Source organism: Oryzias melastigma, linkage group LG9 (genome assembly GCF_002922805.2).
Source record: "Oryzias melastigma strain HK-1 linkage group LG9, ASM292280v2, whole genome shotgun sequence".
Taxonomy (NCBI): domain Eukaryota; kingdom Metazoa; phylum Chordata; class Actinopteri; order Beloniformes; family Adrianichthyidae; genus Oryzias; species Oryzias melastigma.
The window spans coordinates 9,464,445-9,478,510 of NC_050520.1; the positions used below are offsets into that span (position 1 = coordinate 9,464,445).

The window sequence follows — 14,066 nt, forward strand, 5'->3', positions numbered from 1 at the left end:
CACTCAGAGCTTACAGCCCTACAACCCCAACCCCACGTTTTTCCAACTGTGTTTCTTTCTCAAAAATTTGAATCAAAAAAATATTCAGAAATGTAATTTTAAGCTTCATTTTCTAAATATATTCTAATTCATTAAAAAAAATGCAACAAGAGCATGTTAACAACAACAAAAGCACATTTTTTAATTGGAATTGGTCTTAAACACTAGTTTCTTGCCAAATTAGCTCTACTGATTACATGTTGACATTGTGAGCTTTTTTGATCTAAATTCTCATTAGCTGTCACACAACAGTGTGAAATTTGCTCTCTGCGTTTGACCCATCCCCTGGAGGAGCGGTGAGCTGCAGACACAGTCGCACATGGGAACCATTCGCTGGTTTAACTCCCCAATTCAATTCCTTAATGATGAGGGTCAAGCTGGGAGGCATTGGGTCCCATTTTTAGTATAGGATTTGAACCCTTCCAGTCTCAGGACGGACACTCTACCTCAAGGCCACTGAGCTGAAGCTTTCTCTGAAAATAAAAATAAAAGCAAGACTTGTCAATATAACACCTCATCACGACAAACAGCCAATAACTTTTATTTATTTTATTGGGAAAATATTTTTTGATTATTTTTTTATAATATGAATCTTTATATGTCTTTTTGTTCTTCTAATAATTTTCCAGGCAGAACATCCTCCAGGAATCCAACCAGCATGTTTTCAGCGTAAAGTTCTCTGAAGATAGTGCACTTTTAAGACAATGTTACTATTTTTAGTTGTTCTATTGGTGGTCAAACATGAACTTTCACCGAAAGGACCGCCAGCGTTTCAGTGATAAGGAATTGACTGGTTTGTGCTGTTTTTTCTCAAAACAAAAGTCATTCTATGGAAAACCAAAACAATGACCTGCAAATGTCAAACTTTTACAAAGTTCAATGTATGTAACCAGTGTTGCGTAAATTACTTTTAACGAACTTTACTTTAGTTACCTCATGAAACTGTAATTCAATTCCTTTTTTTCATTCCTCAATTTAAAAAAGTAATTCACTACTTTACTTTTTTACTTTACTTTTTTTGTACTCGCATAAAAAATCTCTAAAGAATAAAGTAAAATCCACAAAATAAAACATAGAGGCTACATAAAAAAATGTACATTGTATAGTATAGCCCAGATTGCGTATAGACTGGTTGCTCATTGACACTAGAGTAGTGATAAGCAGATTGACAGTGAAAAGCAGTTCATCTCCAGGTCATAATTTGCACTTAGATTACATGTTTTTGCCTTTATTTTCAACAAATTTGAAATATATTGAAACTGTTTTTTTTTTTTGTTTGTTTTTTTTAAATTAGTATCCATTTTGTTTCATTTAACTTGGAGACAATGTCAGAGTCAACTGTTTTTCACAAATTACTTTTTTTTATGATATTGATCAATGGTTTTTACTGCACCAAAATGTGAGTAATGAAGTAGTGAGGGTTTCCGTAGTATAGGAATTACTCTGTCACTGACTAAAGTAATTATGTGAATGCTTAGTTAGCATCCTTTTTGTACGTTTTCGGCATATAAAAACTCAGTCACACAATCGGCAATTACAGCAATCTTGGTATCAATACATTCAGCTTATTCATTACTGCTTGTATTTTTGGTATTCATAAACTTTACAGTTTTTTAAATAGTGAGCAAAATATACCCCATAGAAAATGAATAAGAATATTTTAGCAACAGCCTAATGTTTTTGAATAGTTTGGTTTACTGAGGAATTTCAGGCTATTTTCGAATTTAACTAGTATTTATGCAATATACTAGCATCTACTGCTTTTTCAAAGGCTAATTTAGAGTTTAGCTTCTATTTTAGCATCAGGCTAACGTTTTTGACTAGTTTGGTTTACTGAGGATTTTTAAGCAATTTTAGAGTTTAGCTAGTATTTTTAGCAACAAGCTAGCTCTTTGGCTAATTTGGAGTTTAGGTCATATTTAAGGAACACTTAATATTTTGCAAAATTGGCATGTATTGAGGATTTTTAAGCCATTTTACTACAATTCACTTCTGCAGTAAATTGTGTCACCATTTTTAGCAAAAAGCTTCAGCATCTTCAGAGACTAAAAGGATTCATGCTAGCATTGTTGCAGGTAATGCAACTTTTCTATTTAAATTACAGTAATTTGTTACTTTGTAATTCATTATCCCCAACACCAATCCATGTAACACATAGTATCTGAAGTTCTTTACCGGCCACTTTTGCTACCATAGGAATGATTCCTTCATAACCATATATTGCAGGGGTGTGAGTTCACAGAGTTCACTGCAGTCAGCTCTAATCCATCTGAACCACATCAAGCACTCGTCCTCTTTGCTGTCTTATCATCGGCCACATCTCACGCGTTTGTTCTTTATCCTTCTCCTTTGGTTGCACAACTAAGAGTACCTGAGTCACATTTACTCCTTTTCATCCCATTATTTCTTGCCAACCCCTCTCTCTTTTATGATCTTTTAAATTCTGATGAAAGAAACAAAAAAACATTTGGGTGTGATCACCCCAAAGGAAAGAATGAAAGAAAGGAGTCCGAAGGCGTTTGTAGTCCTAGTCATCAACTATTTCATTACATGCAGAACACCCTAGTAGTTGAACACCAATTGATGTTTACAACAAAGGAAAACTGGTTTTTGACTTGTTTAAAACTGTGTAATGCATCTGTTACATACAAAATATTGTAAATTGGCTCAACTTACCAGCAGGTGCTGTCGACTCCTGAATTTTAGTCCGTCAGATTTGACCTAACACCGTAAATTCTTATTTTTGAGAAAATATTGCAGTCAAAATGCATTCTCATCTAATAAAATCTGTATTATTTCTATAAACAACAGCAAAAAAAATTAAAGTGATGCTACAGTAACTTGGTCAAATTTTTTTTTTTTGTAACATTTATTTTCAATTTAGTCCCTAATTGGTGTAAATAGGAATTTGAACTTGAGAAAATTGTTATTTTTCCATTAAAAATTGCAGTAAAAAGAGTCAATGCAGGGTTGTCTGCAGACGAGGTCCACTGTAAGCCAAATACTACTTTGTAGTCACAGACATGCTTGTATATTGGTAGAAAATATCATGTTTTGAAAATCCAAGCCAGCAGGTCACTGAATGCGAGGCTGCATCTAAAAGTTTCTGTGCATGTTTGGTTTCATTTCAACCTGAAGTTGTCATCTGAGCATGCTCAGCAATGAGCTGCTCAGTTCAGCTGGAGGTATGCCAGAGGTTAACTGTGTTCATGTAATACTGCTAGGCAAAGATAGTAAATGTAGTAATTAGATAAAAAACATTTGTCTCTAGAATCTTTATCTAAATAAAGATTAGACTGTAATCTACCGTATTTTATTGGACCAGAAAAAGGGGATAGCTACCATGTTTTTTGTTCACGGACGGCAAAAACTCAAAAATGATGTGACCCTAAGTAGGTCGGTAAAAAATGAATTAGAAAGTAAAATGTTGAAACTGGACACTTCAAAACACATATATAATTTTTTTTAATTCCTATAGTTTCCACTATGAACCAATGTAGGTAAAAAGCTACATTCATGCTGCTCTTCAAGTTCAAGTGACCGCTTTCAATGAAAAGTCTATATAAACTAGGGGTATAGGGAAAAATCGATTCTGTAATATCGCGATATTTCATTTGGGGATACTTGTATAGATTTTAAATGTTGGCAAGACTAAATTTTATGAATTATTTATGAGCGCCCTTCAGCGTTTTACTTTTGTTTTCCACCTAAACCCCTGACCACTAGTTGGCAGCACACCACACTGAGTCTCTTTAAGCAACAAGATCTCACGTGAACCAACTTGTGTTAAAGGTTCAGCAACCTCTTGTTTTTTGTAGAATGAGACATGCACTTCTTTGTTTTTACTTGGGATGGGTACCAAATTGATACTCTTTGCCATGTTGATGCCAGTATCATATAAAACGTAGATTGTGGTGCTTTGTAGCAGCTTAGATAAAAACGAGCGAAGCAATTTTCAGCTTGTTTCAGCTTGAAAAAATAGTGAAAAATTGTTTTGGTATGGTCTTGGGATATATCGTGATATGTATCATGAGAGGCATATCGTGATACGTATCATATCGGCAACACGAAAAAAAAAACCTGGGGACGAGATTTGCACCACTTCATTATTTTGTACCAAGCCTCTTGCAAATGCAGGTGGTGGATATGCAATAGTAAACAGCAAAAAAAATGAAGAGGAGGCCCCTCCCTGTTTTTCCAGGGTGAACACCATGTGCTACTTGCGTGTTCAAGAACTAGCGTTTAGTACATTGTTGTACGCACATCACATACCTGGTGTGTTTGTAGATTTACACAATTTGGAGTAAGACAGAGTTGTAAATAGCTTTGACTGAGTTTTCACTTCACTTCCAGGAACAGCAGAGTTCATGCACATTCCTACATGCATGTTCTGCACAGTCTGGCTCCGAAGTTACATCAAGCACTGATTACATTTGCTATTCAAAATAGAAGTCAGCGCTTGTGCACATATTGCCAAAATGTCTCCTATCTTTGATTATCAAGAATTGCAATGAAACGTTCCTCAAAGTAACAAACTGTGAAACCTGCGTTAAATTAGGTCATTGTGTCAGGCAGCACACCTGCCACCTCCTGCCTCTTTCCTATGCTCGAGTCACTCCGCTTGTTGTCTGAAAGGCTCCCTGTTTCCATTCAGCTGGTGGACATCTCCCATCTCATTAACTCTCACTCAACAGGTGAGAGCTCAGCTGCAGAAATGTGCAAACATCTGTCTCCAAAAACAGAGGGGGAGGGATCGGCATGTACAACAGCTGTCCTCATAATCGCATGCTATCGATTCATACTGCAGGTAAAACCAGTTTGTCACAGTACATACAGCTAGTACCCATATTTTTGCTTTGTTTTTCTGGTTAGTGCAAGTTGCTCTGTCAGAGTATGTTGATGTTTTTGTGGTTAAGAGTGTGAGAAAGTAGAGCATGTTTTAGTGTTCTACTTTTGCCAGTGACAGCAATTATACACGAAAATGTTGTATTTGCAAAATAAAGTCGTCAAATGTAAGTTTTCCCTCTAAAGCGCCTGACATGTTTGCAGTTAAAATTACTTTTTAGTTTAACATTAACCAAAGCATTTAAATATTAGACACACAAAGACGTGGCTGCACGCAAACACAATTGCACGCATTATAAATTCTCCCTGGGGTGAAGATTTGAACTGTCACTGGGGTCCCCCCTGTGTTTGGGGTGATAAGTGAGGCTTAATCACCCCACTTCCTCACTCCCCTTGATTGATGGTTCATTATCAAGCCTGGTAACCAAGCCCAGATGAACAGGGAGGTCACGGGTCAAAACAAGAGAGATAACCACCTGCTGGAGCAGTTTAATGCCCCTGCAGATATCACATACACGGTGTGGGTGTGAGTGGGTTCATTGACGTAGTTAAGGGAATTTACAAAAGCATGAGGTATGATGAACAATAAACGGTTAGAAGTTTAACTCATAAAACATTTTTTTAATAAACAGATTTAACAAACATTGGCCTAGAGTGGAAAGCCAAGAGGGAAGAAATATGTCATAAAAAAGCTCAGTTTGTACATTTTGCAAAATACAAATTTGTGTTATGGGATAATAAGTGTCTACCCTTATTCTTTTTCTTTAAAAACGTTGTCCGAATCTGATTCTTCTCCTATGGCTTCTCCACATTTAGCGTCCAAACAGAGAGATGAGGAACAATAATGCCTATGTCCAAATTCCCATCCATAACTACTAATGAACGATATAGTATGGGACTATACCATGCCCTGGAATTTAAAAGCAATTCAGACACCATGCTCACTACTTTTCATTCATTTTTCTGAACACTGGATATGACTTCACCCAGTTCACAAAGTGAAAATCAAACCAATAAGGACATTTCATGACATCTATACATGACTCCACAGTGCTCTGATGAAAATGTTGATGGACTATTAAAAAATTACATTTAAAGCTGATAAGTTATGATTAAACACGTTTTCTTCTCCAAATTGTCCGACCACAATGCATTGTGGTCTATATTCGCTAATGCATTGATGAGTGCTAGTTTTTTTGAAGAATTCTGGGAAATTTCTAGTGCTCTCGATTTTGGAATTTGTAGACTATAGCGAATAGCGAATGCACTATATAGTGCTATATATATATATATATATATATATATATATATATATATATATATATATATATATATATATTTATTGATATTGTCAGTGTCTTCAAATTCGGATGTTACTCCTACTCGATGACATCATCAATAGTCGCCAGTCAGCTACATTAGCATAGAGCTGCTAGCGCTCTAAAAATACAAAAAAACATCCATTTATAACTGTAGAAAGTCATGCTAAAGCTTTACTCACGTTTAAATGTAAGCTTCTGTGCTTCAGAGCATACCCGTGTGACGAAAAGCGCTTCTCCTTGGCAGCACAGGGCTCTGCTTTTGCCACGAGACTGTTTCATACAACCCTCCCCCTCTAAATGCCCCTACAATTGGAGGGGTAGGGACAGGCCCTGGGGGTAGGGGAAGAATTTGAATTTGTTGATTCCATTTATTTGATATAGATGGGGGATGGTTGGTTGTTGTTATCTCATTGTTATATTTTTCAGCTTCAGTTGTTTGAACCCAACTTTTTCATTAATAAGAGAACAAACAATTTGGATAGCTCTTGGAACACACAAACCAAACCTTTTCTAGAGCTTAGAATATGACTGGCATAAGTCAATCAACAATGTACAAACTTTTCCCAATTTCAATCTTAAATATAAAGTTACATTTTGAGGCTTTAAAAACGTGGAGATTAAGGCTATATCCGAATTCCTCCGCTACTCACTATATAGTGTGTTCGCCATTGAACAAATTATGCAAACAAAAATGTTTAAATGTATTTTTTAAATATCAATTAAACATTTTCACTATTAGAACACAGTGGAGTTATAATTAGCTGTCATATAATGGTCATTTTAATTAGATTTTTACTTTGTGAAATCAAAGATGTCACACTTGCAATAAAAAATAAAATAAAATAAAAAGTCCAAATTGCTTTTAAAATGCAGGGCACAAGACAATCCAGCAATACATAGTTTTTTAGTAGTGTGGGATTAGGGTGGGATGTCAGACATAGCTAAACTTATTGTTTTAGAATTCAGAAAGTTCCTATCTTGTCAACTGACTTAACTCCAGTGGGTTTTTTTCAAACAGGAAATCAAGGTTTCATCCAAATGTTGATGTCTCAAGATTATACCACATCCTCGTCAAGAATTACCTTTAACTAACTCCATCCGTTCAGCCAGTTTTAAAGTATAAGTGAGACTTTTTACACAACATTCAAGTGTTGGCCACTGAGTAAACACAGGAAGTGGGTGTGCTCCATGGAACTAGAGGTCAGGGGGGCAAAAGGGGTTTTCGCTGGATTCCCTGGAGTGAGCTGACAAAGGCAGACACCTTCCGCCCTACTCCAACAGCTTACCTATGGCAACTCTGTCCCGACAGACACGCACCATCAAATGACAGCAAATAAACCCATTGACCTCCTTTAGGTAATTAAATTGCGACCTAGTCTTTCTGGTAGCACAACTTTCTAATCCTACTAAATGCTTCTGTCTGTCTGAAGGAGTCAATACGTGCGGTTAGACACTCATGCTGTTGCATTTTAAAACATTACTTCTGATTTTCTGGTTATTTTTCTTTATCCAAGTGGACTTTGATAAAAGCTTGTTTGGTTTCTAGGACATAGTTTCTGCAGATTGGCAGTAGTTCATTATAAATTTACCTTTTAATTGTGGGCATAACTGTTGGCCCAGTAAGCCTGCACCCATTTCCCATCATCCATCTGTTTACGTACTTTTCCGCTAGCTAACAGCCCATCATACCTCTATGCTAACATTAGCGGTTCAACAAAAATGGTGAGCAATATGAGCTATTCAGCTATACAGTTTTGGGCTAAGATACCAGCTCAGAAGAGTAAAACGAAGTCGTACACGGATCTATTTGACTACAAGTGGATATATCAGAATGGAGCGGAGTTGGGAGCTTATGGCCCACAGATTCTAGTATCTACGTCACAACTACAAGCTTTTTCCAACTGCCTTTGTTCATCTGCTCTATATTCACAATAATTTGAATACATAATCAGAAATGCAGTTTTAAGCTCAATTTTCTTTATATATGTCCTCCATCATCAGAAAAATGCCACAAAACACAATTTTCATTGGAGTTGGTCTTTAGATCATAATTTTCTCAATGTTATGGCTGCCATAACAACAATGAGAAAGAATAAAAAAGGCCTGCATCAAAATTCTTATTTTTCATATTTTTTATACTCCTAAAGTGTGCAAAAGATTTGTTTCTATGCATCATTTAGTTACTGTGTAACCAAAGCAAGAGCGTATTTCTCTGTGTGGTACCACATTGACGCCCTCGACATGTGTTCATAAGGAATTACTTTTGATGTCCTCAGTTTGGGGTTTAATTGCCCGCTCAGTGTTATCCAAACTCACATGTGATGATGCGCTGAAGCTTGACTGCACAGCCAAATCATCTGTAATGCAGACGACAGAGTTACGCAGCTCATTACTGTGAGTGGGAGCAAAGCCATAAAGCATAAACACTGAGCGAGTGCTGTAGTACAGCGAGATGTTTCAGTCCAAGCTTCCAACGGGAATTACCATAAGAGGGATTTCATGACTTTGAATTACAGAAACTTTGCAGGAAATATTACAGAGTGTGACGTTTTAGGGCCAATAAGTGCTGACTGTGACGCTGAGGCTTGTTTTCTCCCGTCATTAGAGTTTATTTTTTACTTGATTACACATTTTGAGACTCTCCAAGAGAGTCTGGTGTTATGCTCCAGACAGCAGGGTGTTGGGTTTATTATGCATAAAACAAATTCCAATCATTTTAGAAAGCACACATGTCTTGGGACGGAGTGAGCTGCAGGATTCCCTATCAGCCCTTCACTGCTTTTGGTGTAACATTACAGATTACAGGAGCAGCTGCAGACACAACTGTGTGATGCTGCTGCTGCTGCTGAACCACCCAAAAGACCAGTAGATTGGAAGGTGGAGTGGATTCTTTTACCACCTTAGTAGAGATTGTGACAGCTGTTAGCTGTATGAACATTTAAAAAATATATATTGTGATCAAACTTAAATTGTTTGTGTATGGGATATCAGGTTAAAAGCCCCACAAAAAGAAGCTCATTGTTAATTTGTAGCAACCGGATGTGTTAATCTCCATACATTCATTATACCGGCTTCTTCTGTTTAGGAGGAGATTACAATTTGAGCAACAATGGGAGAGCTCAGCTAGTATTAAAGCCCAACCTTGTTTTTAACCAAAGTGATTTACATAAACAACAGAAAATAATCCTGAATGCAAAGGGAGGAATGATGAAGGATGTTGAAATGTGTAGTTGATTTTCTATACATATTTTAAATAATTTAATAAATAGAAAAATATGTATTCAGTTTTTGCTTGTTTAATTATAAATAATTTGCTTCTGTAATGTTTATTTTTAGATGGTGAGATCTCCTAAACAGCAGGAATTTCTCACTTTTAGATTAGTTGATGCTCGTATTTACTCTACTGTAACTTGTTAATAGTTGAAACAAATTGGAAGGAAAGAAAAGGAGGGATTCAAGATAAGAACATTGATCGAATGAATCCCTTCTTTGATGGTGCACGAGTGGGCAGTACATGAGTAGAAAAAAAGCAAATAAGGAGCAAAATTGTTTTTTTTTTACATCTCAAAGGAGATCTTCGCAGCTACAGCTGCTGTCAACTTTCATTTCTTATGTCGTATGAATAATGCTAAAACAAACCCCCCTAATACACACACATACAAATCCAGTGTGCCGGTCACTCATGGCTCTTTCTGGGAAAAACATCTCAGGGGATTTTCGTCGGCTCTGATCCTGTGAGGCCGCACATGTGTCACTATGTAAACATGTGGATCTGGATGCATTGCTCTGTTTTTTTGTTTTCAGGGATGCTCCGTATCCCAACATATGGCTTTTAATGTGGTGACTGTGTTGTTGTGTTGTTACACTGTGTCCTGTCATGAGCTGAAATAATTAAAAGGCAGTTTGAATATGCAGAGCGGGGAAAGAGGATTAAGAGGAAGCGCGTTTGTTCTTTGAAAGAATACAAAAATAAATAGATGGACGCCTTCTACTAGCTTTTTTCCCCATTAAGTGCACAATTTTTCACATTAATTTAACTGTTTTGATCCAAATTTAACATTTCAAGTCAGTGTCAGTCTTAAGAATCAGTCTTCATTTGAAGGGGACTGTTCACTTTTCTAAGAAAAATGCAGATTTTTCATTTTTAATTGATCTATTTTCAAATGAGTTTGGCCTGTTGTGCCTTATGTTTAGCGGTTAACAGTTTATGGGTAGAAATAATTAGTAAAGATGAGATGATAAAGGTAAGACAAATATGGCAGCTATCACATTTATCTACAATTGCAAAAAAAAAAAAGTATGTGAATCCCTTGGGATTACTTGGATTTCTGCATGAATTTGTTATAAAATAGGTTCTAAACTTCACCTAAGGGAAACATTACATGACAGAAACAGTTTTCTTACACTAATGTGTGTAAACATTCAACATGTAGGGCGAAAAAATATGTGAACCCTTGGATTTAATAACTGGTTGACCGTCCTTTGGCAGCAATAACTTCAACCAAGTTGAAGTTGTATTTGTTTAAGTGTGTCAAAATCAAGGACCAGGGCCCAGATAAGGCCCTCCAAATAATTTTATTTTATTGATATTAATGGCCTGATGCTATCTTGTGCATATTTTTAACTTGTATAATTTTGACAAAAGGTCTTATTATGAAGAATATTTAAAGTTATTTAAGGTTCAGGTTGATATTTCCTGGAATAATATTCCTGCCTTTTTGTTATTCATAGTTATGTTAGAAATTTACGTTGCTAAAGTTCAAAAAATTGTGTTTTAGTGTGGTTCAATAAATGTTTGCCCTGTTCAGCCCATGACCTAAGGTATGTTTTGGATTTTGGCCCCCTGTGCGATTGAGTTTGACACCCTTGGTTTAAACAGACCGTTTATCCTGTGATGTGACTTAGATGACGATCAGAACATACTTTATGACAAATTCATGCAGAGATTCTAGTAATCCCAAGGGATTCACAGACTTTTTCTTGCAGCTGTATTTTTTCTTTTTCAGATTCACTCAGAAGATGTTCAGAAAAAGATCTCACCTCACCAGGCTCTCTTTGATAAAATGAGGATTTTGCTTTGAGCTATTCATGAACGACTGTTTCGAGTACAACATTTTGTGAATAAACTGATTCAGCATTTCATGATCATGCTATGCTATTTCATAAGAAAAATGCCACACATATATGTTAAAAACTAAAAAAAAAACACGATTTTCATCTGAGGGGACATTAAGAAGCCAAACAATGTTCATGACTATTAAATAATAAAAGCTGGACTTGTTTGAAGGCAAGCAGAAAGCACCAGCAGAAAATATGAAAACAAAGAGGGCAGCACTGGCAGAGACTACAGCAAAAACCACAGTATTCCTTTCAAATTTGAGGTTTGAAAAACATCTGAAGTGTCTCCATAAAGCCTGAGAACTTCGTCCTTTTGTTTTTGTAACTACACACCACTTTCTCAGAAGAGGGTTTGACTCCCCTTGGCATAAACAGACGCACTTCTTCCCAAACTGCAAGAGCTTTTCATTGAGAGAGCCGACAAAAACCAGAGCTGCTGTTAAATCTCGTGCTCAATTTAGAGCAATGCAGAGATAAAATCCCTTTCTCCTGCAGTTCAGTGACACGGTATTGCTTGCAAATGTTGTTTTGGGTTTTGTAAAGGGAACAGCAACATGTTTACTGAAAGTCGTGATCCGCACCGCCTGGCCGTCCTCCAGGAGCTGTGTCCTAAGCTCACCTGCAGTAATCTCCACAAGTGCTACAACTGACCCAGATCAAGCTGCCCTACATCAGTCCGTGGTGAGAGACGCTGCTGATTCTACAGCTCTGGTTGGTACGAGGAAGCTCTGCGCGCCGCGCATACAAAGACGGTTTTGTGCTGATGCAACAAAAGGCAATAGAGAACATGAAGCACATCTGTACAAGGAGCCCCCCCACTGGAGGCCAAAGGCAAATCCCCCTGTATGTGTTTTTGTGTGTGCACATATTCTCCACGCAGAGCCAGATCCCTGTGTGGGCCCCACCGAGATTTTGGCTGTTCCCACTAGATAATCAGGTGGTAAAGGTCTTGATTAGTTCGGTGGAACAGGATAAATGTTGCTCAGCCTCAGCTGCCCGGTCCCAGCCTCATCTGAAATCAGACACTCTGGATCAAGGAGTGTTCCAAGTGCAAGGACGGCTGGAGAGAATCTAGAGCAGTGAGTGGGCCCTTTTGAAAGGTTCTGGTCTGCAGGGGATCCCAGTCATCGCCCCCCACAGAATGAACACACAATAGTAGTTACTGTATTTGTTATTTATTGATGCAAACTTGATGGTTTTCACTCTTTGACTCTGCTGGTGGCTGTTTTCTCTTTTTACAACCATCCCTTCTATATAATCTTTATAAACTAAAAAGCATTTTTTATTAGGAATCACAAAAACTTGCTTTAAAACACCACGTTGTTTAATTTATAAGAGCTCTGAAAGCAGGAGGTGCTCAAAACAAGACAAGTAGACCACAAGACAACACAACTCCTATGACTGAAGTGGTGCCAGATATTGATAAATGTTGACCTATCAAGGTATCAAAAGCCTCGTTTCCACTGAGCGGTTCGGTACGGTACGGTCCGATATTTTGAGCGTTTCCATTGTTAAATGGACCCATTAAACAGTACCGAGCTGTTCCTTTTGGGGGTCCCCAACGGTTGTTGGTCCATTGAAAAAGAACGGAATGGTTGGGGCGGAGCTGCTGTAGCATCTTTATTCATTGGCAGAAAGTGATGACGACATAAGAGCCAACATTTCCGACAGTTGAAAGCATTCATGTTTTTGCAATTTCCTGTGTACTCTTTTGATAAAAAGACGAGCTGCTGGATGACCTGGATTGTCGTAGATTTTCCTATTGTCGCACTACGGTCTACACCACACGTACACCTTGAAAAACCTTGAAAACAAACCGCTCAGGAAGCGAGGTTTAACTACGAGGAAATGATCGCCAGTATTAACTGGACTGGACCGTACCATGCTTGACCGCTTCGTAGAAACACGTCTAAATTTTCAGTTCTGAGGTGTGACAGCTACATGAATCCACCTAAAGTGGCCACTGATGGAAGGTTTCAATTGGGAAAACAGGATGCTTAAAGGAAATTAGGTTATATTCTTATAGGATTATTAGTAAACACCGACTCCTTCATAACCATTTCCCCTTTCAACAGGCCAACATAAGAAAAAAAAACTCATTGTTACCTTCATACTGAATTGTTTGGGAAAAATCAGTAAGAGGTGGAACATACATATTTAAATGTATATGCAGCAAAACTATATTTTTGTAATCATGCACCAAGTAAAATAATTTCAGTTTTGTGAACTCTCCAAACAAATTTACAGAAACAAAAAAAGGTTTCAGACAGTTTCATTGTATCAGGGTTGCACAGACAGATTTAACACAGTAAAATGTAAAATAAAATGTTGCAAAAAATATACAGATAATGCAAACAGTGCAACATATTGTTTACTTTTGCACAAGTTTTATTCACTCCCATCACCTCTCAGTATTATTAACAAACATGAATTATAATTAGAAGTTTAACAGTAAATGTGACTTTATTTTTGCATATTTTTTTCTTTCATGCAATAGTTATCTAAAACAAGGATAAATATAGCATCCATCCATCTATTTTTTGAACCTGCTGAATCCCTTTTGGGGTCACAGAATTGCCGGGGTTATCCAAACCTCTGCTGGACGAAGGCGAGGTACACCTTGACCAGGGCTCCACTCTGTTCCAACAGCATTTAAGCATTAAATCAAAAGATTTTTTTGCTTTTCAAAAATATATTTTATTAAAAACATTATTAAAATTGAAACAAATTTAATTAAAGTCC

At 37.1% G+C, this 14,066-nt stretch overlaps 1 long non-coding RNA gene across 1 annotated transcript; it reads left to right on the plus strand.

The window, feature by feature from the left end:
* The first annotated feature begins 1,096 nt into the window (after positions 1-1,096).
* On the plus strand, positions 1,097-7,592 carry LOC112148740. Its single transcript, XR_002919682.2, has 3 exons — positions 1,097-1,438; positions 4,734-4,846; positions 7,225-7,592. It is a non-coding gene; the product is annotated as an uncharacterized LOC112148740 (long non-coding RNA).
* Positions 7,593-14,066: the final 6,474 nt, after the last annotated feature.